Source organism: Labeo rohita, chromosome 14 (assembly GCF_022985175.1).
Source record: "Labeo rohita strain BAU-BD-2019 chromosome 14, IGBB_LRoh.1.0, whole genome shotgun sequence".
NCBI lineage: Eukaryota > Metazoa > Chordata > Actinopteri > Cypriniformes > Cyprinidae > Labeo > Labeo rohita.
Window position 1 is genome coordinate 14,506,625 of NC_066882.1, and position 12,768 is coordinate 14,519,392.

Here is a 12,768-nt window from a genome sequence, read left to right on the forward strand (position 1 = left end):
CATGACATGTGCACATGGTAAATTTTTGTCTCAGAATTGTTCAAAGATTTAACCTTTTTGGAACCACTATGAAAACGTTACGTTTTGTTGTCCTTTGGTGTGACACCCCTAAATTATATTTTTTCATTAAAAACTATATGTTAAACTACATAATCATGGAAAATTATGCAAATGTGTCTTGTAAACGACTGATGACAGGTTAGCTTGGAATAGCAAGGTCATTTATTGACGCGAAAGTCTTATGGTGTGACAGAAAATGTCTTCCAGTGTGACGCCTGTACTGTCACACAATTGGACAAAAATGTCACACCAGAGGACAAGGTGTCTTTAAGAAGCATTTTAATATAATTAAATAAAAAACTCCTTTTTTTGATCATTTTCAGTGTTCTTACATTAATTATGTTCTTCAGTGTAATTACATTAATTAACATAAAATGTGATACTTTGTTTTTGAAACAGAAAAAACTTAAAAAAAATTAGTGGCAGAGAGAGTACACGGAAATATATAGACAAAAAAATTTACAGGTATCCACCAGAAGGAAGGAAATCCTAAGGGAGCGATGCAAAAAGTAAACAGAATCAAAATGATGCATTAAAAAGAGTAGCCATATAGTTAAAAAAAAATCTTAATGAACATAGTTCGAATATCAGTCATATTTAGCTGTCGCACATGCAGCAGGGGGGCTAGAAAAGTTTCACTAACATACTGATTAAAAGATTGAATTTTGTTGATGAAACCTATTTTGTTTTGTTTAAAAAACATGTTGAAATTGCCTATATCAAAATTAAACTTACTTTCTCCTTGACATGTTCAGAATTAAATAGAAATACTTCAGTAACTACCATTTTTGTCCTTTAGTGTGACGTAATGTCCTATGGTGTGACAGACATAAAACAACCACAGATTTGTTTTTATCGCAAAATATCTTGAAAAAACAGTTGAGTATTGTAATAGGGGAGATATCACTCATCTTAAAATGGTATTATTTTTAGCAGTTCTGAACGGATAACAGCAAAGTTTATCGTTGTTGTCGAAGTTTGACTTGAAATTGTCCAGCAATGTTAATTATAATTTCATATTAAAAAAATAACACTGTATGAAAAGAAGTGTCTAACACCGAAGATACGCCTCAGTTTTTTTCTTAATTTTTGCTTTGTCACACCATTGGACAAATTTATTGCACAATTACAAAAACAATGAAAGAATTGACAAAGTTAGTGACACTTTATATTTTCTCAAACATCAGACTCTACACTACATAAATACATGCATTTCATTTTTCAAAACAGGTCTTTTAGAAAAAAAGCATTTCTCCTGACCATCAACATTTTATGAAGTTTCACTAACTACTTGCTAAAAATGAAAATGAGATAAAAATGAAGCAAATTTAGAACAGAGATCTAATGAAGCCAGCTTTTTGTGCTTGTTTCATCCAAATTATGGCCTCCAGTAAACATGTTTAATGTTCAAAAATGTTTTTTTTATTTTGTCAGTTCTGATTCAATCTTTGTGATTAAGCAGGAACAAATAAATCAAAAGCTCAAACCTCTCTCAAAACGTCAGTTAAAAGGCATATGCTGATTTTGAAGTCCTTTTTGTTGTATTTCTTTGAGCAAGTATTGTGATAACATTTCCATAGCGGTTATGATTTCATTTCTTTCCATGCAAATGAATATAAACAGCACAATCCAAAGGATTACCGTCTTCCACATACAGGAGGAAAGAGCATTTTGTGCAAGAGTGTTTAATGATTTAATCAGCTCCTAACACAAAACTACACAAGACTAGAGCTCACCTGCAGTGAGAAAGAGTGGCATAGACTTCAGTGAAAGGTACACCCACCTGGGACTAAATACTAGCAATTAAGGCTACATTACTAGTACATAATTAACCCTTGAAACATTAATGCTTGCTTATCTTCGTATTATTTATCAGGACCTACTTCCTGCTTGAAAGACTCACTCAGTCGGCCTCATTTCTTATACACCTTGCTCTAAGCTAAGCCATGGTGTGCTCACAATCTGAAGATAAAGACCCAGCTTGAGATTTTCAGCGCATATGTGCTGTTACAGGTTCTGTGGGGTTAATGGCTCTTGGCTTTGGGGCAGAGCAGTGTTAAATTAACAGAGACCTTCTTGACCGCCTCCTGTCAGTGCAGCTGTAGCAGGGCAACACGCTATATCGAAAGTCTTCTCACAACACAATTCAATTACCAAAAAAAAAACCTAATTAAATTTAATAAGAAATGCCTATGCCAAAAATACAAATACTGAAATGTGATACAATTGTAATAAACCAATAACCAGTTTACTAACTAAAAACTGATAAAATGAAGTTGTGCAGTTGTGCTGCTTAATATTTTTTTAGAACCTTTTTTTTTTCAATATTCTTTGATGAATAAGGAGTTAAAAAAAACAGCATTTATTTAAAATAGAAATTTTTTCTAACAATATACACTTCTGTTCAAAAGTTTGGGGTTGTAAAATTTTTATTTTTTTTTTATTTACTTTTATTTAGCAAGGATGTGTTAAATTGCTAAAAAAGTGATAGCACAGACTTATATTGTTAGAAAAGATGTCTATTTTGAATAAATGCTGCTCTTTTCAACTTTTTATGAACCAAAGAATCCTGAAAAAGAATCACAGGTTCCAAAAAAATATTTGACTGTTTCCCAACTGTTGCCAGCGTAGATAATTCTAATAATAAATCTGCATATTAGAATGATTTCTGAAGGATCATGTGACACTTAAGACTGGAGTAATAGCCGCTAAAAAACTGTCTTTGCATCACATGAATAAATTATATGTTAAAGTATATTAAAATAGAAGCTCTCTCTATTTTTTTATCAAATAAATGCCTCCTTGATGAGCATAAGAGACTTCTGATCCCAAACTTTTGAATGACAGAGTATATATTTTTTGTATTTTATGCTTTCTTTTGTATTTGCATTTACTGTATTTATTTGAAATACAGTAAAACAGTAAAAAGTACTTTTAATATATTTTAAAATGTTTAAAATGTTAATACATTTTAAAAGTTCCAGCACCATTGCATTAGTCTTTAATGTCACGTTCCTTGAGAAATCATTCTAATATTCTGATGAATACTTTTGAAAACAGCGGCGATACGTTTTTTTGAGTCATTGAATAGAATGTAAAAAAAGAGCATTTATTTAAAACAATAACTTACAATAAAAAATGTCTTTACTGTCACTTTGTGAGCAAAACTATTCATTTAAAAATATAATAAAATAAAAAAAAAATACTGACCTAAAAATACTGATAGTTAGTAATTAGACATTTTGATTTATTTTTAAAGATGAAGCTGACGACCATCTCATTGTATTTGGCAAAATGCTTGTGCTGACATTGCCTCCAGCATTCATGCCAGCGAAACACCAATCTCTATTATGAAAAGCGATTCTATTTTGTGTTCAAATCTATTTGTAAAAGGCATGAGTCTAAAAAAAAAAGAAAAAGAACTAAAGCTTTATTTTCAGATCTCTGCACAGCGTTTGAGTCATAAAGAGAAGTTTAAAGCTTGCTTCCCCAGCACTCACTCTCAGATCTCATTGCAGCGTTACGCGAAACCACAATCAATCATTTTCTTGAAGAGAAAAAAATCACAATCAATATAATTTCAGATAAAAGCTTAGTGGAAACCGGGTCAGGTTTATGACTGAAAGATTAAAGCTCTGCTGTGCAAACACAGAAAAACAGACCATTGATCATCATTCACTGGAATTTTCATAAATGGTTACCTTCAGCCTTGCTCGTATTTCACGCACAGCTGTAGGTACGTGAATCACTGACGTGTATTGTCAAATCAGTCAAAGTCAGAAGACATTTTTGACAGCCTCCTGAACTGTACGGCAGGAAATCATGTAATCACATGCTGCGTACGCCATTGCGCAGGTATACGAATGTAATCTCCCTCACCCACCTGCCACACTGTCATCCACATCAGTACCTCTAGAATGGATTCTATTGTGCTTTTCTTATTACACCACAAAACACAATGCATTGAAATCCTGTAGTAAAATGAGGCGGTTAGATTGGTCCCAAAAACCATTCAGCACAAGATCAAAAAGCATTCTGGCAGTAGCCGGTATGACAATCACCTGACGTCTACTGTGGTTGATTCAAATAGGGAAATGACACCTTTTTTAAGTCTGAAAACAGTAACCAAGACTATAATAGACTGGAAATGTGCTAGTAAAGGTACTGGAGCAAAATATATATACATTGGAAAGTACTATATGTGACAAAACAATAGATTCTAAAGAAATCTCTGTTCAATCTCCATCAAAACAGTCAACACCTTTCTCTACAGCAAAGTAAATGTGATTACATAAAGCCAGTGGGTCTAAATGGCTGTCTATTTCTCTGCTGGAGTAATCATATATCTCTCACAAATAACTGACAGCACCAGAATCCGTGCGCAGAGATCTCCTGCTAGGCTCTGAAATACTCTAAAAGCTTTCTCATCTCGTTAGACGTCTGTAATGCATTCATTTATAGCCTGTTTCACTTTGCGCGCCTCTTTACAAGCTCACTCTTATGGAAAATTTAAAGCCTTTTCACTGCACTGATTATTCATAAACACATCTAGCCTACTGTAGATAAATGTTGTCTGTTTTATTTCCATGGAGGAAAGAACGTTCATTTGCATCTCATCAATCTCCCTCTATTTCTCATGTATAAGGAGGCATTGGCAGGGGTACGAATTCCCAAGAAAGTCACAGATGGATTGGACCGCAAACAAGGCAGACGTATTGAGGTTGAAAGTTGTAATCGGTTTATGCGCAAAATGCAGTCACAGTCACCTTGGAGGGATTGAAACAAAACTAGTTTCGTGAGCAGTTCAGTTTATACTAACACCATCAGCCGAACATAATTTTTACATCAGAATTCATCAGTGAGATGAATACAGCACATCCTGAGTCAGTTACACTTGATCCATTTGGGAAATAAAGGCACTTTTCAATCAAACCATTGCATTTATTTACAGTTTACAGCCTTGAATCTTCACTGACCTTATGTGGGCGGTGAAAACATGTTTTTAAATGCTTGCCTATGTATTGTATATTGAGGGCAGGATATGACAGGAGAATTACAGGCAAGTGAAAGCAAAGGAAGCATGTTTACATCACAGCAGCTCTCGAGACCCTCGGTGTATGAACAGATCTCCGTCCACACATCCTACGGGGCTATAGACCTTGAGAAGGAAGCACAGATGAGAATAAAGTGGCCTGGCCAGCAGACTGTAATAAGATCAATATCTAGCTGTGACTAGTGAACACATGAAAAGTGCCATAGGCTTCCTTTTGATTTAATACAGTCCAAAATACCACTAAAAGGCTGTCTGAGGATCAGGGCTCTGGACTTCGGGGGAAAAAAGCAAATGCGGTGGCGTGTGATGAAGCTTGTATCATTTCATATTAAAGTACAAATGAAACACTGAGCGTGCATGTCAGCTCTTTAAGTAATAGCTGCCAAATAACCTAATATGAAAATGAAATCAGCTTTAGTAGCTTTAAGAATTCATCTATATTTAATTTAGAATTTTATGTTTGATAACTTTATTAAATTTCTGTGTATTTCCTACTTGCTGAAGGGCACAGGTAAATAATGGGTTTTTTGTGTGTTTTAAGTTGATTAAAATTAGAAATTGTTATTTTTTCAAGTCTAATAAATGTTACAATTGATAGCTCTCAATTATAATGCAATGCTGAATGGTTATAGACAATGGTTAAATTTAGGAAAAATGGTTACATTTTCTAGAGACATCAGAGTATCAGTGATACTCATCTTTAGTCAAAAAAAATATTGAACAAATATTAAAAATATACTCTCTTTATGTTGTTTGTAAATTAATTTGAAGATTGAATATGAAATTGTTGCAATATAAAAGTCCATTTAAAAACTTTAATGTTATGTGGGATGAATCGTGATTAATTTCTGAAAAAATGTTTGATTAATTAGTTCATTTTTTTTAAATCGATTGACAGCACTAATTTGAATAAATTTTAAAAAGTAATTGTGCTGACAAAGCTAAATTTTCAGTAGCTATCAGTGACACATGATTCTTCAAAAATCATTCTGAGACGCTGATTTATTATTATTATCATTGTTAAAAACAGTTGTTCTGCAACTATTAAATAAATATTTAATATTTAAATATTTTGTGAAAACTGTAATGCCACTATGATTAAGGGTTTTTTTTTGTAACAATGTTCCCAGTTTATTTCAAATTGTGCATAACTGAAGAATGACTCACAATTTAATGAGAGAGTTATTTGTTAATTCAGCGATGGCTCTGAAAAAATTACTGACTAAAGCCAGATTCAGATGGTAATTGTTTCTCATGTGAGCTATTTTCAACATCTTCAGGGGATAGTTGGTGATTTAATTGCTGTCTGAATCCAAAATGTCTGTGTTTTTCTCCGACCACCTACGTAAAAATTTTCAGACTTTATTGCCTTCTGTTTCTTGATAAACACCAAGGTCATTTGATAATTTAATTGTTGTCCAAATCCACATTTCAGAGTTTATAAGAAATCTTTACAAATTTTAAAGGTTATATCCTTTTCCACCAATAAGTACAAAAACTGTTGTACTAATTTGCAATTTTACAGAAATCTATCTATCTATCTATCTATCTATCTATCTATCTATCTATCTATCTATCTATCTATCTATCTATCTCTCTCTCTCTCTATATATAGATTATATACTATATATATATATATATATATATATATATATATATATTCCATAACTGCTCCACCACAGCGAGTGGGAGCTGTTAAATGATTAGTTCACTTCCAGAACAAAAATGTACAGGTAATATACTCACCCCTTTGTCATCCAAGATGTTCATGGCTTTCTTTGTTCAGTCATAAAGAAATCATGTTTTTTGAGGAAAACATTTCAGGAATTTTCTCCATATAATGGACTTCTATGGTGCCTGTGAGTTTGAACTTCCAAAATGCAATTTAAATGCAGCTTCAAAAGGCTCTAAACAATCCCAGCTGAGGAACAAGGATCTTATCTAGCGAATAGAATATTATTTTTATTTTATATATATATATGTATATTATTTTCTAAAAAAATATATATATACTTTTTAACCTCAAATGCTCGTCTTGTCTAACTCAGCCATGCGCATGCGTACTCTTTGCACTCAGTTCAATACAGTTAGGGTATGTCGAAAAACATCTTATTTTCTCCTCCAACTTCAAAATTGCCCTTCATCGTTGCAGAAGTACCAACCAGTGTTTACAAAGTGAATGTGCAAAGAAGGTCAAATGCCCTTTACAAAAAAGGTAAAACAGCGATGTAGGATGATTTGGAGTTGGAGGAGAAAATGAGATGGGAGTTTTTCAACATACCATAACTGTCTTGAACTGAGTGCACAGAGTATGTATTTGAGGTTAAAAAGTATATACATTTGTATCATTATTATTATTTTTTTTTTTTAAAGTTTCGCTATATAAGACACTTATTCCTTGGCTGGGATCATTTAGAGCCCTTTGAAGCTGGTTTGAAACTGCATTTTGGAAGTTCAAACTCATGGGCACCATAGAAGTCCACCATTAGGACAAAATTCCTAAAATGTTTTCCTCAAAAAACGTAATTTATTGACGACTGAAGAAAAAAAAAAGACATGAACATCTTGGATGACAAGTGGGTGAGTAAATTATCTGTACATTTTTTGTTGTGGAAGTGAACTAAAAAAGTGAACTAAAAAAAGAAAGACAACTTCAAACTGCTAACTCACCAGCCAATGAATCTTTTTGACTGACTCATTAAAAAGAACCAGTTCCTAAGAGTCATTTGTTTGTAAATTAGACATCACAGCTCATGTTGTGTTCATTGAGTGTAGCAAATGCACTTAGATTAAAGAGATGATATTTGATGAAACAGAAAATGGACACATGTACAAATTGCTTCTGACTGACTAAATTGTAAATTGTTTTTTGTTGCATTTGCAAACCTGAAAGCGTGATTTAAGTGAATCATATCAGCTTCCACTGCTTTACACAGCAACAACTACGCACTGTACAAGATCTCCCTGCTTTTTATGATAATGGCCTTCAGACATAATTACGGGACTTGCTGAACTCCATCCTTGTTGGAATGGATCCCTGAGCGTTCCTGATCATTAAGTTCGGTAAGTTAGTCTGGTCATAGCTTCTGGTAGAATGGATGAGTGAAAAAACAAGGTGTTAACTTTCCCACAGGCTTCCCTTAGGCCTCACTGCTCAGGCTGAAAACACAGCCTGACGTACAGCATACACACATACACAGTGAGAAAGAGAGATTAAAGGATGTTTGGATACATGCCTGGGGCCTCCTTTATAAAGGAATATTCCACCATTCTGCAGGAGAGGATGGGTTTGATCCCTCACTTATTTCTTCCTCTCATCTCTGAATGATTCTACAGAGAAACGACCACTCAAACTCCTTCACGTTTTTTCCCCTGCAGCCAGCCTAAAGTACACAATCCCTAAGAGATGAAGGACATCTTAATATGAGGACTGCATCTTCTGGCTTACTTTCTTAAGAGGTTAGAAGGGCTTTGTCATACTAATACTTGCAAATACACCCCATAACGAACCTTATATGGAAAGAGAGAAGGAGTTTTAAAGAGAAAGTAATCTAAAAATCGTTTACTCATCCTTGTGTTGTTCAAACCTGTATGACTTTCTTTCTTCTCTGGTAGACAAAAGGTGAATATCCTGGACACCCTTTATACTGAAAGTGAATAGGGATTGTAATGCATCATATCATAACAAAACAGCAATTCACAAATAATTTACTCACCCCCTTGTCATCCAAAATGTTCATGTCTTTCTGTCTTCAGTCGTAAAGAAATTATGGTTTTTGAGGAAAGCATTTCAGGATTTTTCTTCATATAATGGACTTCAATTGTGCCCCCAATTTTGAACTTCAAAAAAGTTTAAATGCAGCTTCAAAGGGCTCTAAATGATCCCAGCCGTGGAAGAAGGGTCTTATCTAGCGAAACGATCGGTAATTTTTTTTGAAAAATAAAAATATGTATACGTTTTAAGCACAAAACCTCGCATAGCACAGGCACTCGGATGTGTGTACACAGGCCGTTCTTGAACGATTCGTTCATTTTGAATGAATCTTTAACCTGACTCCCAAAGAACGAGTCATCTCGGGGAGTGATTCGTTTAGTAACGTATGCGCAACATTCTGTAAGGTTCTGTACTGGAATTAGTTCACCTGTTTCGAGTCTTCAGGTTTTTCGAGTCGTTCGTTCACCTTATGGGGCTGTCACGTGATGCTGATTTTGCTAAAATTAACGAAATGACTCGAAAAAAAGATTAGTTCATTTTGCTGAATGAGACTCAAAGGTCTGAGTTGGTAAAATGATCCGAACTCCCCATCACTACTATGAATCACGTCTAAGTTCATCGTCTGTGTACTCTGGCTAAAAAAGGTAGAGTATGGCGAAAAACTCTCCTACAACTTCAGAATCGTCCGACATCGTTATACCTTTTTGTTTGTAAACAGCGTTTGACATACTTGCACTTTCTTAGTCTTTGCGTGTTTGCTTTGTAAACACTGGGTCTGTATTTCCGCCTACGTTCCACATGACCTTTCGACGTGATTCAATAGTACGTAACGTTGTGAACGCGCATCCCAGAACCTGTGATACACAAGCTTTTGTGCTTAAAAAGTATACACATTTTTATTTTCCGAAAAAAATGACAGATCGTTTCACTAGATGAGACCCTTTTTCCTCGGCTGGGAACATTTAGAGCCATTTGAAGCTGCATTTAAACTACATTTTGGAAGTTCAAAATCGGGGGCACAATTGAAGTTCATTATATGAAGAAAAATCCTAAAATGTTTTCCTCAAAAACCATAATTTCTTTACAACTGAAGACAGAAAGACATGAACATCTTGGATGACAAGGGGTGAGTAAATTATTTGTGAATTGTTGTTCTGGAAGTGGACTTCTCCTTTAAGTTTAAGTTGTTATTTACTCATTTTTTCAGGGTTGTTTGGAACTCAATTGTAACCAGCTCTGTTAAAAACATTTTAGCTTTTGTGTTCTGCAAAAGAAAGAAAGTCATACAGAATTGGAACGATATGAGATACTTCATTTTTGGGTGAATTATCCCTTTAAATTCCATTTTTTTCATCAGAAATCTATTGAATGGCTTTAGAAGACCTAAATATCAAAGTATATGTACACAGTAGGGAAAGACTCCTTTAGTCTGCAGTCTTTATGTCAAGTTGTGTGCTTCTTGTTGAGCACTGTTAGGATTGCAAAGCTTTCTTCTTACAGCTAAAGATTTGAAACCCTGATACATGTTCTTGCTTTCACTGTTGACTTTTTCTGTCCCATGATGATCTCTTCTCCCCCCTCATCGTATTACAGTTTATTGGACTGTGCAGGAGAGATGTTTCTTGAGAGTATCGTTCTTGCTATCCTCTTTCCAGCAAGGCAAACATGTGCAAGGACCAGCCGAGGGCATGTTTTTGGGGTCAGTTGTTCAAAATTGGAATGGGAGTGTATAAGATATATTTGTTTACTTTCATAGTGTCCTTTCATGGTGTGTCTCTCCTTGTCAATAACTACACACCGTGTACCACAGAGTATCACAAGTTTACTTTAAGCAGCAAGAAGACCTTCGGTTAAGGATTGTTATGTGCCATAGATCTATGTCACAGGCAAAAGGAGGAAATTTGTGTTTTAAATTGTGTTCTCAGCTTGCTTGTCAATATAATTTTATGGCGACAAAAAAATCTATCTATCTATCTATCTATCTATCTATCTATCTATCTATCTATCTATCTATCTATCTATCTATCTATCATATATTCTACAACAACATCCATCAGTCTACCTTACCAGTCAAATGTTTTTGTTTTTTTAAGAATTCTCTTCTGCTCACCAAGCCTGCATTTATTTGATCCAAAATACAGCAAAATATTTTCACTATTTAAAATAACTGCTTTCTATTTGAATAGACTTTAAAATGTAATTTATTCCTGTGATCAAAGTTACATTTTCAGCATTATTACTCCAGTCTTCAGTGTCACATGATTCTTCAGAAATCATTATAATATGCTAATTTGCTGTTAGAAACTTTTATATTAGTAGTAATGTTATCAACATTTAAAACAGTTGAGCAAATTTTTTTCAGGATTCTTTGATCAATAGAAAGATCCAAAGATCAGCATTTATCTGAATTTTTTTTTTTTTTTTTTTTTGGGGGGGGGGATAAATTATAGAAATTAAAATTGTATTTAGCAAAGATGCTTTAAATTGATCAAAAGTAATGTTAAAGGTTTATAATGTTACAAAATATTTCTATTTCAGATAAATGCTGTTCTTCTGAACTTTCTATTCATCAAAGAAAAAATTGTACTGTTTTCAACATAATAATAATAATAATAATAATAAATGTTTTTAAGCAGCAAATCTGCATATTAAAATTATTTCTGAAGGATCACGTGACTGGAGTAATGATGATAAAAATTCAGCTTTGAAATCACAGGAAAAAATAGAAAACAGTTTTTTTATATAGTAAAAATATTTAATAATGTTACAGTTTTTGCTGTACTTGGTGAGCAGAAGAGACGTCTTTAAAAAATAAATAAATAAAAGTCCTACTGTTCAAAAACTTTAGACTGGTAGTCTATCTATCAGTTATTTTTATTGTTCAAAGGTGATAGAAAAGACATGTTGCTTTTTTAAACTTTCTATTCAAAGAAAAAAATGTATCCATATATCAGGGTGCTCAAGAAATAATATTTCATAAAAACCTTTAATATTGCCAAAGAAGGTAACACCAGTAAAAAAAAAAAAGGTCCATATGGTTTAATAAAAATCATTAAGCTGTCATTTATATGTATTCATTAAGACAAAAGGAAATCTAATAATGTGGTCTAAGTTTACATTTTAGAAAAAGAAATACATTTTAAGACATCTTGCCATACCAAAAGTGGACATTTCTGTAGAATAACCCAATTAATGTTACATTTTTAGTATTTTAAAAGTTCTTTGTGAAACATAAAAGGTTCTGTGGCATTCATTCAAAGTCATTAAATAAGGAAGTTACACAACACAGGAATAAAAGTGCGGCCACAACTAACAGTAATTTCTGCATAGTCATAGTGACTCAATCAATCAAAATACAGACTCATACATTTTTGTAGGAGTTACAGGTTACAAAATTCAGCTATGGTGTAAAAACTTTACTTTAAATTATCACAAGTGATGGTTTCACAACACTGAATCTGTCTTAGCTCAGTGTCTTGGCTGGTCTGATGTAATGTTACATCAGCCTCCCTCCGTCTTCGTTCTTATTTACAGAACACTGTATCAGGCTTGGCCGGAATGGCTTTGCCTGAAAACACACACACACATGCACCCTTTCTCTCTCTCTCTCTCTCTCTCTCTCTGTCTTACACACATACACATTCATACAGTAACTAATACCATTGGTTTGAGCTACATTCAGTCTCAAACCTTGTCAACAAGTATGCCAAAAAGATAACAGTTCACAATCCTGGAAACATAAGTTTGTTATCAGTATTAAAGTCTGCTTACTTGCTAATCAGAACACGTCTATAACAAGTGCAGTGAAATGGGCCTTTGAAAGAATGTGAGAAAACAGCAAGTGTTTCAAGTGAGTGCCGGATGCCTTTGTGTGATCCGCATGTTACATGAGTAAGGTGAGAACTGCTGAAGCATCATGACTCGGGGCTATGCTCCTGCC